Source organism: Dromiciops gliroides, chromosome 2 (genome assembly GCF_019393635.1).
Source record: "Dromiciops gliroides isolate mDroGli1 chromosome 2, mDroGli1.pri, whole genome shotgun sequence".
Taxonomy (NCBI): Eukaryota; Metazoa; Chordata; class Mammalia; order Microbiotheria; family Microbiotheriidae; genus Dromiciops; species Dromiciops gliroides.
In genome coordinates this window covers 162,996,957-163,014,136 of record NC_057862.1, presented here as the reverse complement: position 1 = coordinate 163,014,136, position 17,180 = coordinate 162,996,957, and the positions used below count along the sequence as shown (strand labels likewise).

General features: G+C 38.2%; 1 protein-coding gene across 3 annotated transcripts in view; it reads right to left on the bottom strand.

The window, feature by feature from the left end:
* RAB27A (RAB27A, member RAS oncogene family) overlaps positions 1-17,180 on the bottom strand; it is an 83,799-nt gene that overhangs the window by 27,134 nt on the left and 39,485 nt on the right. For all 3 annotated transcript variants that reach the window (XM_043989875.1, XM_043989874.1, XM_043989876.1), the window contains one exon: positions 14,927-14,985. The gene's annotated coding sequence lies outside the window, so the exon portion shown is untranslated. The remainder of the gene's footprint in view (positions 1-14,926; positions 14,986-17,180) is intronic.

Below are 17,180 nucleotides of genomic sequence, written 5' to 3'. Positions count from 1 at the left end.
ACAACTGAACCACAACATATATTTAATACAATGCTTACTATTGGTCTATAGAAGAGTAAATATTTTATATCATAACTATTCATTTTTGTCAATTGGTGATGTGGTTAAAAATTTTTTAAATGAACTTTCATCTCTCAGCAAGAGGGCTTATAACATTTTCCTTCTATTTGCTACTTCATATTTATATAATGTACATTTTTATGTTGTTGTTGTTGTTGTTTAGTAGGTTAGTCATGTCCAACTCTTTGTGACTGTTTGGGGTTTTCTTGGCAAAGATACTGGAGTGGTTTGCCATTTCTTTCTCTAGCTCATTTTATAGATGGGGAAACCAAAGCAAACAGGGTTAAGTGACTCAACGAAGGTCACATAGCTAGCAAGTGTCAGAATCCAGATTTGAACTCAGGTACTTCTGACTCCAGGGTCAACATTCTATCCACTGTGCCACCTAGGTGCTCCCATATTTTTATTTAAATAAAAAAAAAACAGAAATAAACTCAATGTGGAACTAGATTGAAGATTGTGTTTGTTTGTTGTTAAGCCAAATATTATAAACCCTGTTCAAATTTAAAAGTCCATATTGAAATTCACTTTACATACTACTATTATATCATATTAAACACCTTCCAAATTTTAACATATTACATTAAATAATAATATTCAACAAAATTTATAAAATTAAAGAAATTTAATATGAAGTCATAAGCATATAAGTTCCTATTGGATTCCTTCTTTTAATTCTTATAGAACATCCTATCCAAAAATAATTATTATTTAAAATTAGAAATGTAATAATTTTATAGTTCATTTTCTTAGTTATCGGTAGAATAATATTTTATATTTCATAATTATAATTATGTAATAGAAAATTTAATTTGGAATTATTTTGGACAAAAGTTACCACTGTAGTTTTAAACATTTAATGAATAAATATAAAATAATATTATGAGTAGTATATCAAATTACTATTGGGGTTCACAACTTTTTGTTGTTATTGAAAAGGGTTTGTGAAACAAAAAAACATGGGGGACCACTACCCTAGACAATAAATATTGTAGTGTAGGTAATATAATTGTAGCTCAATACCCCGCTTGGAGATAGGAGAGGGAAGGAGACCCAGCCATAGCATTCCTACTCCCCACAAAGGCAGAAATCCCATTCTCCTTTGGAGAAGGAGATTCTGATCAGATATATATCCATGCCACATGCAATCTGAGCTATATCTTTATTAGACAGCCACCTACACATATTCCACAGACAAGAATTGTCACATAGTTAAATTGTAACAGATTGTCACAGCAGCACTCCAGGGGAATTGGCCACAAGAGCTACTAGCAAGAAATATAAAAAGCCCACGGATCTTGCTTCCAGCAAATATGGAGAGTAGGGAGAAATTTGCAGTGACATAGAGTACAGCATGTGATATTCATCTTCCTTGCATCTCCAAGTAACTGGCCTCAAAGTTCAAAGTGGGGATCGGTCTCCTGGTTAAAAGAGAAAATAAGAGGGCTGTAGGAATCCCCATCCATCTTCTAGGTTATCAAGGAGAATGAAGTGCTCCTTAAAAACCAAAACAACAATAACAATAGAGAAGTCCTTCAGTGTCATAACAAAGAAGAAAAAAGGGATCTGAGGAGACAGAAAAGAATTCTGACCTCTGCCAGAAGGTTGGAAATGCAAAGACTGAAGAGGAAGAGGAAAGGAAGAAGGACCACCAAACATGTGAAGGTAAGTAATGCATATGAAGTTCTTCACCAAGAGGATGGAGCCAGCCCTTATGAAAAAGAAGCAGCAGCTTGTCCTCCAGGGATGTTATGGTGCCACAGATGTATCATCCAATAAAGATCAGAACAAGAAGAGCCAAGAAATGGGCCTGATGGATATATTTGGAGGGCTCCAGAGGCAACCATTTGCCAGTTTAGCATTAATAATAAAAAATATACATTGTTATTCTAGGGAATGTATTTGGGACATGTTTGGGAACCTCCCAAGCCTTTTCTTTCTTTTTTTTTTTTTGTTGTTGTTGTTGTTGTTTTTTAGTGAGGCAGTTGGGGTTAAGTGACTTGCCCAGGGTCACACAGCTAGTAAGTGTTAAGTGTCTGAGGCCGGATTTGAATTCAGGTACTCCTGACTCCAGGGCCGGTGCTCTATCCACTGCGCCACCTAGCTGCCCCCCAAGCCTTTTCAAAACAAATGATTACTACCCTCTTCTAAGGAATGATATGGGTACAAACAACACTATCTGAAGGATTCTATAAAACATTGCTAAGTATTAAAGTCTTTGCCAAAAAAGAAAGAAAAAAGACCTCAGAGGCTCATGTGGTATTTTCATCATGTGTTTTGATTGCAGAAGAGAAAGGCAGACTGAGGGAATAAATATCTAGTAAAGAAGATACTGGCTGAGCAGCAGATTTGGATTTCTGAACCATGGCTCAAAATACAGGAACAATTGGCTTTTATTAAATGCATCTCTTCCATAGCTGAAATCATGAAAGGTAAGGTAAAATTTATTTGCCTAGAGTCCAACAAACATAACCCAAAGAGCTCTAAACTGAAAGGGAGAGGAAGAAAACTGAGTCTATGTACATGTATCTAGCTAGATACCAAAGAACAGGGGTTCTTAACCTTTTTTGTGTCATGGTGCCTTTTGGCAGTCTTGTGAAGCCCTTCTCAGAATATTGTTTTTAAATTCACAAAATAAAATACATAAGATTACAAAGAAAATCACTTATGCTGAAGTACAGTTATCAAAATATTTTTGTGTGTGTGAGGCAATTGGGGTTAAGTGACTTGCCCAGGGTCACATAGCTTGTAAGTGTTAAGTGTCTGAGGCCGGATTTGAATTCAGGTTCTCCTGAATCCAGGGCCGGTGCTCTATCCTCTGCACAACCTAGCTGTCCCATCAAAATATTTTTAAAAGAAGATTCACAGATCCCAATTTTTAAAACCTTGCCATAGACATAGGTATAATATAGGAAAAAGAATGGGAATGAAAACACTCAATTCATAAAAGACAAGATCCAAAGGAAGAGCTGGAAGTAAAATACCAGGGTTTCAGATGTCGGCATACAAAACACAAAGAATGAGTAATAAAACAGATCCATTTACAAGGAAGCAATTTTTCCTCATAGTTATCACTGAGATTTAGTGGGATATAACTTGTGACAAGAATATGACTCTGGAGGCATATAACCTTTTCAAAAGAAAGGAGGATCAGTAAATGGGGGAGGGAAGAGAATACCAGTATATAATATGAAGATATAGTCATGTAAGGAGATCTGGGAACCAGAAAGGGAACCACCTTGGAGAACATCTGGGTGATGATGAAGGGCAGCAGAAATAGAAGCAATAATGCCAATGAAATCTAAATACATTATATATGGACCTGTATGTATACATACATACATACATACATATACACATGTTACAAACAACCTAGACCAAAAGAGGAAATAGACAAGAGATGTAAAAGACAGATCACAAGACTGACATGGAGGCATGGTATAGGGTGACAGAGATCTTCAATTATCCAGACAGCTACTAAAACTGTCTCTGTCTAAAGAAGGGCAGCTCATAATTTCTTTGTTTGCCCTAGAGAAAATTTCATCCTTCAATACATGGAGGAAGCCATGAGTAGAACTGCCACTTGGGATCTGATCCTGACTAATAAAAAGTAACTAGTAAGGGGAAGCTAGGTGGTGCAGTGGATAAAGCACCGGCCCTGGATTCAGGAGGACCTGAGTTCAAATCTGACCTCAGACACTTGATACTTACTAGCTGTGTGACCCTGGGCAAGTCACTTAAGGCAAGTCACTTAACCCCCATTGCCCCACAAAAAAAAAGTAACTAGTTGCTGAAGCAGAAATGATAGGAATCTTGAGGGGAAAACAACCATCTTAGAATCTATAAGAGAAGAAGAGCTGGCACAGGCTGACATATACCCTAGATCTGGGAATAGTGGATATCATGTGACATCCAATGGACCACACTTCTATAGGGAAAGTGAGCACAGGAAAGATAGGAAGTTTTCCAGAAGGAAATTCTGAAGAGATAAAGATAGACAATTCCAGGGGAAATGGAGGTCAAAGGAAAGCTGTTCTAAGACACTGATGTGAATTCACAAGGAAAAAAAAAACTTTAAAAAGATTAAAGATCAGGGACATATAATGAAAGACAAATAAAAGAATGGGACATGGTCCCTTTAGGATAGTCAGGAGTGCTAAATATTAGAAAAGGGCTAAAACTGGTGATGAATTCTAATGACAACTTAAAATTAAAAAAAAAAAGGTTTGGTGGTGATGCTTGTTGTTTTTTAGTACACTGAAGAAAAGATAAAGAAGATCAAAGAAGAGATATGGCCCACTGCTAAAGACAGATGAAATGATAATGGATGACACATGAATCTATCCTTGCTTCTCTGCCTCTTAAGGCAGCCTTAGGTGGCACAATGGATAGAGCACTGGGTCTGGAGACAGGAAGACCTGGATCCAAATCTGGCTATAGACACATACTGGGCAAATCATTTAACATCTCAGTGATCAAGGAAACTCTAAGACTGTAAAAGAAAAATACCCATCTGCAATGGTAGAAGAGTTTCAGGAATTTCCTATGCCAATGAAATTACAGGCCCAGTACCTAACCCTATTCCTATCCCTATAAACTTCAAGGGAAGGGAAGGCCAACTTCTCCTACCCCCTTCATAACATTAGAAAAGGTGTAGAACTCAGACAAGTGGCTGGCTTCCTGATGTTTTTTTACATGAATTTACTCCCTGTACCTGGAAGATTATATTCTTGTTACCAAACATGCTGTTTGTTTTCTTTGGATTCAGAGATCCATGCTTGTTTTCTTCAAAATCCACTACACTACGCCCTCAACACTCAATTTCCATGATGTCACTACTGTGAGAAAAAGATTTGTGGAAGCTGTAGACAATGATCTGGCAGACAGGATATCCTTTGAAAATGAAGAACATGGGGCAGCTAGGTGGTGCAGTGGATAGAGCACTGGCCCTGGAGTCAGGAGTACCTGAGTTCAAATCCAGCTTCAGACACTTAACACTTACTAGCTGTATGACCCTGGGCAAGTCACTTAACCCTCATTGCCTCACTAAAAAAAAAAAAAAGAAAGGAAAAAAAAAAGGAAATGAAGAACATGAGGTGTGATGAACTGCTATCACATATATCCTGTTCTGTTTTTTGACCCATGTCCTACGATGGGGTCTTCCAACTGTTTTGTGGCAAGATTCAGAGCATAGATGCTATCCTGCCCAGGATGGTAGAACTTTATAAGCAGAAGAATATGGTGACATTTGCATCCCAAGAAATTAAGTATCCCTATTCTTGGGTTTTAAAGGCCCCCAAAGTCACAAATCTGTAGTTATTTGACCACTAGATAGCAGAGTCAGCAATATGGTTTCAGTGCTTTAAAGAATTTGAGAGAGGAGAAGAGAAAGGGAGAGGGAGAGAGGAAGAAGAGGGAGAGGGAGAGAGGAAGAAGAGGGAAAGGGAAAAGGAGAGGGGAAAAGAGAAGGAGAGAAGAAGAAAGAGAGAACTATACTTGCAGGAAAAGGTCTCCATTTTTATTAGAAAATCAAAGTGGCTTTATAATTAAACTTTCATCATTCAAGTGTTCACTAAACTTCAGTGCTAGAAGGGAAATTTAGCAGTTAAATGAGAATGAGGATCCAAACAGGCTAGAATAAGATGAAATTTTATAGAAATCAATGTGAAGCCCCATGCTTGGATCTTTTTTTAAATCAACTTCACAAATATAAAATTAGGAGTTGCGTCTAGACAGCAATTAATCTAAAGTTTTGGAGATCTGAGTGGACTGGAAGTTCAATATGTGTCAAAAGTGATATGATGGCCAAAAAAGTCTAATATAATCTTAGCCAACATTAAAAGGACAGCTAGTATACATAATTGAGAAAGTGTACTCTGTGGGATACCATGAAAAGAGCAGTTACTTGTAGATAGGGAACATTGATTAAAATCCTGGGACTACAATTTACTACCTGTGTGACCTTGGGCAAGCCATTTCACTTCTCTAGACCTTAGTTTCTCCATCTTTAAAATGAAGGAGCTGTCTTAAATAATTACTAAAGTTTATTCTAGCTTTAAGTACTGTGATCTTGTGCCCTGATCAGTCCACCTGTGGAGTATTGTGTTCTAGGTGCCACACTTTAAGAATGTCATCGATAAGCTGAATAGCATCCTAACCAGGAATTTTTAATAAGGGCTCCAAGGATAGATTTCAGGTGGTCCATGAACTTGGATAAGGGCAAAATGGCATATTTGTTTAAATATAACTGGTTTCTTTCATAATCTTATGTATTTTAAGCATTTAAAAACATTATTCTGAGAAATCTACAGCATTTACAGACTGCCAAAGGAGTCCATGACGCCAAAAAAAGTTAAGAATTCTTGATAAGACAAATTAGATTATCTCATATGAAGATCAGTTAAAAAAAAAAAACCAGGAGGAGACTGGATAGCTGTCTCCCATATCTGATGTGTCTAAAGGAAGGGGCTACCACATAGAAAAGAGATTAGATGTGTTCTGTTTGGCCCTATACAGTGAAGTTAAGTAAAGAGCATAACTTTCCAACAAGCAGAGCAATTCAAAAGTAGATTGGGCTGCCTCAGTAAGTAGGAGGTTCTTCTCTAAAGATCTTTAAGTAAAGACTGGATGACCATTTGTTGGCAATGTTTTAAAGGTGGATTTTGGTCAGGTACAGGTTGGACTAGATGGTCTCTGAGATCCAATGTCCAGCTCTGATATGCTGCAAGAGCAAACTTACAAAGGAGAAAAAAATCTAAATGCGGTCGGCCAAGTCTGCTGAATTTCTCACAAGAAATCTCTATCTCCTGAATTTTACAGTCTGCAAAAACCAACATTCTTATAGTTAATTTTACAATTCCCTCTAAACTTAAATGTTTCAACATTGTGTGTTGATCAGCTGTGATAGACTTGACTCTTCTCAGCAATACAATGGTCCAAGATAGTTCCAAAGGACTCATGATGGAAAATGCTCTCCAAATCCAGAAAAAAAAGAACTATGGAATCTAGATGCAGATTGAACCATACTATCTCTAATTTTTTTTTGTTTTTCTTTTTTGAGGTTTTTCCTTTTTGCTCTGATTCTTCTTGTAAAGCATGAGTAATGCAGAAATATGTTTAATCTGATTGTACATATATGACCTATATCAGATTGCTTGCTGTCTTGGGAAGGGGGTAGGGAGGGAGAAAAAAATTGAAACTAGAAATCTTATAAAAACAAATGTTGCAAACTATCTCTACATATAACTGGAAAATAATGAAATACTTTTATGGGGGAAAAACTTAAATATTTCAACCTTACCAATGGCTACCCAGTGTCTCTAACACATCTGTTTTACAAGGTACTCATCTTCCTGCTTACTAGAGTAAGAAACTATCTTAATTGAAGTTTCCCCCAGTGTCCATTGATTGGTTTCCATTAAAGTAAAAGTGAGTGGCTAACAATTTCTCATGGTGGAAGAGCTAACTTTCTTTTCGTAGCTATACTGTGGCTTTCCCAAATCTGAACTATGTTTTATGTCCATGTTTGTTAAAATCCCCCTTTAGCAACAGGAAACCCTCTTAAAATCACCAGGAAACCCTCTTGAAATCACGAGGAAACATCAGAGGGTTTTTAAAGCCCATGAAGCTTTACTGAGAGAAAGAATAGATGCCATTTTGGTTCTCACAGCTTAACTGTCTACTTTTGCAGCACCAGGACTTCCTGTGTTGCTATACCTCTACTAGGGGGAAAAAATTACTGGTCCTCAATACAAATGCCCTAATACAGAAAAGATACAAGTTTACAGGTATTGAGGAATTAATTCTAAAAGTATCAGAAAGAAGGAAGTAAAAGTATGCCAAAGGTTTGGGGGGGGGGAAATCTCAGATAATATTGTTCTTCATAAAAGCTGACAGAAACTACTAATCAGTATCATTTCATTTTCCTCCTTTCTCATTTCTATAAAACATCTATTAAAAGAATCATGGGGATTAAAGGCATCCTGGATGAAGGTATGAGCTACAAACTGAGGGTATTCTACATCAGAGCACACCTTTACATTCATGCAATTGACTATATAGGTAAAGAAGACAAGATTCCATTGTGTTTCTTGAGTGCGCATTATAAAAAACCAGTAGATTGGGCAGAGCAAAATGCTACTTTAAAGGCTCTCCTCCAGTAAGGTATTTCCTATTCATGTGTCAAGAGTACACAAGATTCCTTGGAAAATGTAATCATAAAGTATTTGTAAACCTTCTTATCAAGTGAGACATAAGACAGGGAGTCATATGTTTGCCAAAATGTGTTTGCCACTGTCATGAAGGATGTTCAGCAAAGAATCCAAATCAGAAAATGATTTGGTCCACCATATGCCTGTTTTCAGATGACATTATGCTGATTCCATTAAGTCTCAAAATGTTGCTGAGTCTCCTAAGTGAGATCTATAATACCACAACAGAATTTGGCTTAATTATCCACATATGAAAAGCCAAGTCAATAAGGAATGCCTATTGAATTGAATATCGAGTCCAGTTAGATGGACAAGTCATAGAACTAGTCAGTACATCAGTTAATCAATTAACATTTATTCAGCACCTACTATGTACCAGGAACAGGGCAAAGCACTGAGGATGCAAATACAAAAAGAAAGAAGGATGGGGGAGGGAGGAAGGAAGGAAGGAAGGGAGAGAGAGAGATTTAAAAAAGAAAGAAAAAGAGAAAGAAAGACAGTCTCTGCCCTCAAGGAGCTTACAATCTAATAAGGAAAGATAACACACAAAAGGAAGTTGAAAAAGCAAAGGAAGGGGGCAGGAAAGGTACCTGGAAAGGAGAAAAGGGGGTAAATATTTTAAGTCAGAGAAATGCCAAAACAGTGCAGTCAGATGAGAAATAAGATGTTTTGAGCTGAGCTCCCTCCTTAAATAAAGATTTGGAGATGATGTCTCTACCCTCAATCAGGAAAACAATGTGGTGATGAGGTGTAGTACCAAGGCTGATGGGAACTTGTGGGATGATGAGATTTTCCCAATAATGAGCTGCCTGGGGCATGATGGAGAAATCAAAGAAGTCTCTAAACAGAGGAGCCAGGTGAAAAAAGAAGAGGTACATGTATCTTGCTTGAATAGACACTAAGCATATATAGTGAACTAAGTTCAGAATTGAAAAGGAAGAGAACAGTCTGATTCGCCTTTGGGAAAATGGGAATACTTTTTTAAAGACCACAAGTATCTCTCTTAAATAAATATTCATCTGGTAACTGATGTCCTTCTAATATTCTACTAATGCAAGAAGGTTGAAAGTCATGGAACAGCATAGTCTAAAAAAAAGTGGGAGGTTACCCAAAAGGCAACGATGAGGCATATAGTAAGTATGAGCAGGCCACAATCTATTGCCAGCCTAGTAACACAAATGTTATCAGAAAGCTGCATGACTGGAAAATAAAGTGGATCAATCTAGTGGCAAGAGGAAAGGATAACCCACAGAAAGCTCGAGTGCTCAACTGATAGCCATCTAATTTCTAGAGAACTTTAGGTGGAACAGAGCAGACAATTTACAAGTGACCAGAATCACAAAGGTTGGGGTTAAATGAGATCTGCCTATTTAGAGAGAATACTCACATCAGTGAGATCTTGAGTCCATCAAACTATTTTAAAGAAGCCAACCCTCTTGTGAACAATTCAACACTAAACTTATTATTTTATAGAATAAAGTTGGTTTTTTAATCAAACACAAATCGTCACACAAACTATTCAATATACTTTACATGTTCCACAATTTAAAAAAGAAAAGATGTGATATCTCATGAATTTTTTACCACAAAAATATGTGTGTATTTTTTCTTGGAGAAAAAACAAAACACCTGAAAACTTAAGGGCTATAGTTTTTCTTTGTTGTGTGTTTTTTTAAGACAGAGGAATAAAATGTTTAAGATAAGTTGTTATTGCAGGAAAACAATTTATACAATATAAAAAAATGGAAAGAATAAAATAAAAATGGAATGTTATTAATTAGTGTTTTAAAGTTTGCAAAGCACTTTATACATATTATCTTATTTTATCCTCACCAGAACCCTGGAAGAAAGGTATGTGCTATTAACTATTCCCATTTTACAAATGAGGAAACTGAAGGAGACAAAAAATGACTTGCCCAGGGTCTCACAGTAAGAGTCTGATGCTAAATTTGAATTAAGGTCTTCTTGACTTCAAGTCCAGTATTCTATCCTCTGCACCACCTAGCTGCTTGTTGAATAGTAATAATGACCAAAATTGGCTCTAGAGAAGACCAGTTGTGTGAGATTCTGGCTAGGAAACATTTGCCATATTATACTTTCAGGCATGGCTGGTCTTGTTGAACTTTTTTCTTCCTTTTAAAATCTTTGTTCTGAGGGATGACTTTTTGGGTAAGGAAGGAGAAAAAAATAGTTTTGGAAATTTCATCCAATGTAAAAACAAAAGGTATCTAGAGAAAAGAGTCTGCATACAAGATCTTTCAAGTTACTTTGTCTGTAAACAAAAAGACAGGCCCCTGAAGCTCAGGGGAGAAACAGCCAAGTTCTGAAAGCTCAATACTAGAAAGTACATAATAGTTAGAAGTGATTCTTTTTCCTTACTAAAACTACAATACCATTTACCCAGATGGTTCCTTAGCAAGGAAGAATCACCAAAGCACTATTATCAGTCTTGACAGTCCTAACACATGAAAGCACAAATGTACTGGAGGAATGACACTGTGCCAGAAATTCAACTAGTATTTTGCCAAAGCATTGTAACAGAAGAGAACACTCTGGCACTCTGGGAGTGTATCCAGTGGAAAATATAGAAAGTCCTACTAAGTGTGGTGAGGGCACTGATATAGGGAAACTGATGGGAGAAAGCACGTGGGTCCTTAGGATTCCTCTGTAAAGAATTACACTCTCGCACAAGACCTAATCAGGAATAAGAGAACAGGTTTATTGGGGTACAAGAGAAACCGGCCGGGAGGAAGGTTTTGCCAGAACAAAACGCTTCCCCCCAACTGACTTGTGGGGTGCCATTTTATAGGGTTTAGATGGGGGGTGGGTAAGAGTCTCTTATTGGGTGAGGGGCTAGTGGTCTTCCCGCGTTGCGCTGTGGTAGGAAGAATCCCTCGTGAGAGATCTGGTGGTGGGTGTCAACTTTGTCCTGATGGGTCTAAGCAGTCTGCTGATGGGCGGTTCCAGGTGGTCTTCTCCTGGATTACCTCATCCAGATGCTTAGGAGGACTGGAATGTGGGGTGATGGTCCTGGAGCATGCTCAGTTCAATCTGTGCCTCTTATCTCCGTTAGGTGGGTGTGTGTGTCCTTGATTGTGTTCAAGGAGAGGCCTACTTGATTTCAAGGGAAAACCCCTGAGGTTTCAAGGAAAAGGTTCCTTGAACCCCCCAGAGAATTGTTGGGGTGACCGGGGCCCATAATCCTCCCATGACAGCACCCTTCTTCCCCCCCTCCACCCCAAAGCCTATTGTGCCTGTAAGTTGTCTGACAATACTCATGACATGAAAGCAGGTGATAGATCAAAGTGGATAAAGAACTACATATTACTATGAGATGAGCATCCCATGGCCTCAAGCTGATTTTTGAGAATGCAGCATTAAACTCTTTTCAAAATATAAGGCTAGGGAATACTGGGCATATACCCCAAAGAGGTCAGAGACAGAAGAAAAAGTCCCAGATATGCCAAAATATTTATAGCAGTATTTTTTGTGGTAAAGAAAAACCCGGAAACAAAGTGGGTGTCCATTGATTAGAGGAAAAACTGAACAAACTGAGGTATATTAATATAGTGGGAAATTATTATTTATTAAGAAACACATATGAAGAATTCTGAAAAACTCAGGAAGTCTCATATGAACTGATGTGGAATGAAATAAGCGGAACTAAGACAACAAGCTACCCAAAGGCCACAATAATAAATATTAAGTACTAAAAATACTTAAAAGGATCTTGATTCCAAAGAATCAATAATGAAACCTACATCTTTCCCTTTAGTAGGGAAAGGTGATAGTCTACTGGTACGGAATGAATCATAAATTAAATATAAAGTCTACAAAGCATTTTTACATTTCTGTTTTACATAAGTGAATTTTATTACAAAGAAACCATCTCTTGGGGGGATATTAAGAAGTGAACATGATGTTATTTTTTAAACATCAATAAAACATCAAAAATAAAAGAGCTTTATAAAACATGTAAAAATTGAACATTGTCACCACTGTCTTCTGAGAAGGAAATGTAAAGAATTCAATAAAAAAACAAACTCTACCAGGAAACCAAATGGGATAAAGGAAAGGACAATGTCCTTTGAGAATTTCCAGAAAAATAACTATGTTCTTATACTGGAAAAGGATGTCTTCTTTTACAAAACTCCCTGAAGATTCTAAATCCATTTTCTGAGCAATCACTGTTTCTTAATCAGTGAACTTTGGTCTGACATTCTTTACCCAATGGCCCAGATAAAATCAACTATTTTTGAAAAACTAAGTGTATCTCTACCCATAATTACAAGGAAAAGTAAAGTGAAGACTTGATAAAGAAATAGGAAGAATGGGGTCAATGCTATATTGGATAACAGTAATAACCAGGCAAGGAGGTTCAACAAGTCACCCCTTCCTGTTACAAAATGATTTGGAATTAACTCTCTTCCTTGAAGTAAATCATTCCAAAGAGAGGCACAAAAGAGGACCGAAACAAACACTGAACCTTGATGTCCCTGGTGTGTGTGTGTGTGTGTGTGTGTATTTACACACACACACGCACACACATATATTTATACACATATACACACACGCAGAGTTGTGACACTATCTATTTATGTGTTAATTTCTCTAAGTCTTGGTTTTCTTGCCTATAAAATAGGAGATATTTACATTATTTGCTGGTACTGGATTTTTATGTGAATCAAGTTGATTTACAGAATCACAGAAGAATTGGAAGGTATCTCAGGGATCATTTAATCTAACCTATATCCAATTAGTATCCTCTCAACAGTATTCTGCACTAATGGTCAACAAGTGATTGAGGCTTGATAGTGAGGGAGAGCCCTCTGCCTTCTAAGGCTGTCCAGTCTACTTTTCTTTTTCTTTCTTTGGAAGCAATTGGGGTTAAGTGACTTGTCCAAGGTCACACAGCTAGTAAGTGTCTGAGGCCGGATTGGAACTCAAGTGCTCCTGACTCCTGGACCAGTGCTCTATCCACTGCCCCACCTGGCTTCTCCTGTCTACTCTTCAATAGGGCTGATAAGGAATTTTCCCCCCTAACTTCAAATCTAAAATAGCCTCTTTGTAACTTCCACCCAGTTTTCCTAATTCTGTCCTCAGTAACCAAGCAGAACATGTCTAATCCAAGCTAGCCCTTCAAACTGATTATTTTTCCCTCTTCTTAAGTATATTATTTTCTAAGCTAAACACCCTTGGTTCCTTCATCTGATCCTCATGGGGCATGAACCCAAGGCCCTTTAATCATCCTGGTTGCCCTTCTCTAGATAGCTTACTGTTTAACAATTTCACTCCTAAAATGTAGTTGCCAGAGTGGTACAAAACTCCAGATGTGGTCTGAATAGGGCAGACCTCCTTGGTCCTGAACACAATGCCTTTCTTAATACATCCTAAGATCCCTTAAGCTTTCTGTGTAGCCATATTACATTATTGACTCATGTTGAACTAATAATAATAATAACAACACTTATATAGTGCTTTAAGGTTCATTATATGCTTTACGTATATTAGGTGGTGGTGGTGGTAGTAGTAGTAGTAGTAGTAGTAGTAGTAGTAGTAGTAGTAGTAGTAGTAGCAGCAGCAGCAGCATTTATATAGCACCTACTGTATAGCAGGCACTGCACTAAGCGCTTTATAAATATAATCTCATTTGTTCCTCAGAACAACACTGGGAGTTAGGTGCTATTAGTTGCCACCATTTTACAGTTGAGGAAACTGATGCAAAGATTAAGTGTGACTTGCCCAGGGCACACAGATAGTAAGTGTCTAAGGTTATATTTGCACTCAGTTCTTCCTGACTCCAGGCCCAGCATTCTATCCAATAATGTAAAAACCCAGATGTTGTTTCAAATAAAATGCTGTTTAGCCATGTCTTCCCTATCTTTTACTTGTGAAGGTGACTTTTTTTTAATCCAATTGTATGACTTTACAGTTATCCCCATTAAAATTTATATTAAGTTTTGGCCCCATATTCTAGCCTCTAAAGATTTTTTTTAACATTGATTCTCTTTTAGGTTGTTAACCATTCCATCCAACATTGTATTATTTGCTAATTCAGTAAGCACAGTCATTTCTGCCTTTATCCAAATAATTGATTAAAATGTTAAACCACAAAGAGCCCTGGAACACTCCACAAAAGACCTTCCAAACTCACATCAAACTATTAATGACAACTCTTTGGTTCCAGCTATTCAACTGGTTCCAAATCCATGTAATTGCACTATCAAGCTTGACTGCCTTTCTCAATGTTTTCCAAGAAAAGTATTTTTAAATGCTTTACTAAGTTTTAGATTAATTGTATCTCTTTGCATTCTCCTGATCAAACAGCAGAACCCTAACAAGGGTGCTGTGACAGGGACTTTGCCCTCAGGGCACTAAAATTCTGAGGGTGCTGACGGCATTCACACACTGTCAGTAGTTAAAAAATAATTAAATTTCCTCTCTACCCCAACCATACTAAAAATAAAATCAACCTCCTTTCCCTCCCCCACCCCTTAGCACCAGTGGTCTCTCTTTGTTCCAGAGTCTATGAAACATAAGTCTTTGCTCCTTTCCCCCCAACACATGGAAAGTTGGTTTCAGGACACTTTTTGTAATGCTTACTCAGGGTGTGTGTGGGGAGGTTGGGGAAGGTTGTGGAAGGTTGTGAAACTTACCCCAGGTGCGAAAAGAAAAAAAAATGCTTGATATGATTACTTCTACCCGTTTAGTAAACCTGTCGAGAAAAAGAAAATAAGGTCAGTTTGATATGACCTGCCCTTGATGAAGCCACAACAGCTCTTTGTAGCCAATGCTTTCTTGGCTATATGTTCTCTAGCCAGCGAATGTCACATCTAGAATTTTGCCAGTAGGGACCCAGATGGCCCAGGCTATAGACCGCCTGTGAAAATTAAATCTCTCAACAAGAGCTGCCTGCTGATGGAGAATGGCAAAAGCATTGTTACTAACCCCACCATTTCTTCAAAATGACAGTGTCAGGTGGAGCAGGGGTAATAAGCGGCCTCACTATGGCAACTGTCTGAGCAGACTGCTAGGGTGCCTAGCCCACTTCTCTTTCATCCAGGATATGAAGAAAGCCTCTCTATGTCCCAACAAGGAGCTTAGTAATGTCAGACACTTTAATATAAACCCCCTTCCGGGCAGCAATTTTCAGCTGAGGTACATTCTGGGGGTTCTCACCCTTTTTGCGTGTGGCAAGGATCCATTTGGCAATCTAGTGAAACCTATGGACCCTTTCTCAGAATAATGTTGTTAAATGTATAAAATAAAATACACAAAACTTACAAAAGAAACAAATTGTATTTTAAAAGTTACCAAGAAAAATTTAATAGATTCACAGACTCCAGTTTATGAATCTCTATTCAATTGGTCAGTACATTCAGTTTCTAGAAGTGATAACTACTTGCTATTATCCAGCATACAAACAAAACGAAAGTCAACATCCCATTCTTGTCTCTAAAAAAGGGTCAAGTTTCAGGTGACCATAGAAAAAGACGAGGAACGATCAGGCCTTCATTTTCACTCAACAAACACTTACTTTGTGCCAAACACTGTACCAGGTGCTAGAACTAGAGACAAGAGTCAGCCCATGCCCTGAAGGAACTTAATATCCTATTCATATACAACTGGTATAAAAGATAGATTTTTAAAAATTAATACAGGGGGCAGCTAGGTGGTACAGTGGATAAAGAACTGGTCCTGGATTCAGGAGGACCTGAGTTCAAATCCAGCCTCAGACACTTGACACTTACTAGCTTTGCGACCCTGGGTAAGTCACTTAACCCTCACTGCCCCACAAAAAAAAACAAACAACAATTAATACAAAGTAATTTATGAGATTTCAATGGTACCAGCCCCTAGGGGAAGTCAGGAAAGGCCTTTTGTAGGAGGAGGCACGCAAGTGAGGCTGAGTAGGGTTGCACAATTTTATCCTTGCTTTCAGTATGCAGGAGAGAAGCCATTTGAGGATCCATGTCCCAAAGCCTTGTGGGAGACACAGATTCGAAGGAGATCGAATTGGAGGCGAGTGAGAAACAAAAAGAACCAAAACCTTTGTAGCACATGGGCCTAACAATATCTCATGATGTAGGAAGAATATGTTGGCAAAATCTCAGGCAGAGTGCTTCCCAATCATTGTCTCATTTGTTCCTCACAACAACCCTGGGAGGTAGATGCCATTATTATCCCCATTTTACTGATAAGGAAACGAAAACAAACAGGAGTTAAGTACCTTCCAAAGGGTTACAGATAGTAAGTATCTGGGGTCACATTTGAACTCATGTCTTCCTGACTCCAAGCCCTGTGCTTTAGCCACTGCAGCACCTCAGGATAAATACGAGGTCAGAGCCCACTCATGATGCTAACAGTACCTACTGGTATGGGTGTTCCATAGCGAGGAAGACTTGGCCAGAAATTAATGACAGAATGAATTCAGGCTGAGGGTAGTTTTGTACCCATGAAGGGCTATCATTCTGGACCACCCTGGATCAGGCCCTTGCAAGTCTCCTAATTAGTCTCTCTGTATCTAGCCTCTCCCCTCTCAAACTATCCTCCACCTGCCTATGTCACTGCCTATGTCATTCCTCTATGCCAGTGGTATAGCTCCCTACCCCCAAAGTCTCATGGGAGATGTGGTACAGAGTTCTTTCCTATCTAGACAAAGGTCTGTTCCCAAACCCTGTGAGGGACTCAATGTGGAAGCCACTGCTCTATGTTTGGAAATTTCTCTCTCTCTGTGTCTCTCTCTGTCTCTGTTTGGAAATTTCTCTCTCTCTCTCTCTCTCTCTCTCTCTCTCTCTCTCTCTCTCACACACACACACACACACACACACACACACACACCAGATATGGATGAACAAAGAAGCTTACTTTCCTTCAGGCAAGCCTGTGTTATGCCCAGTTAGGATCCAT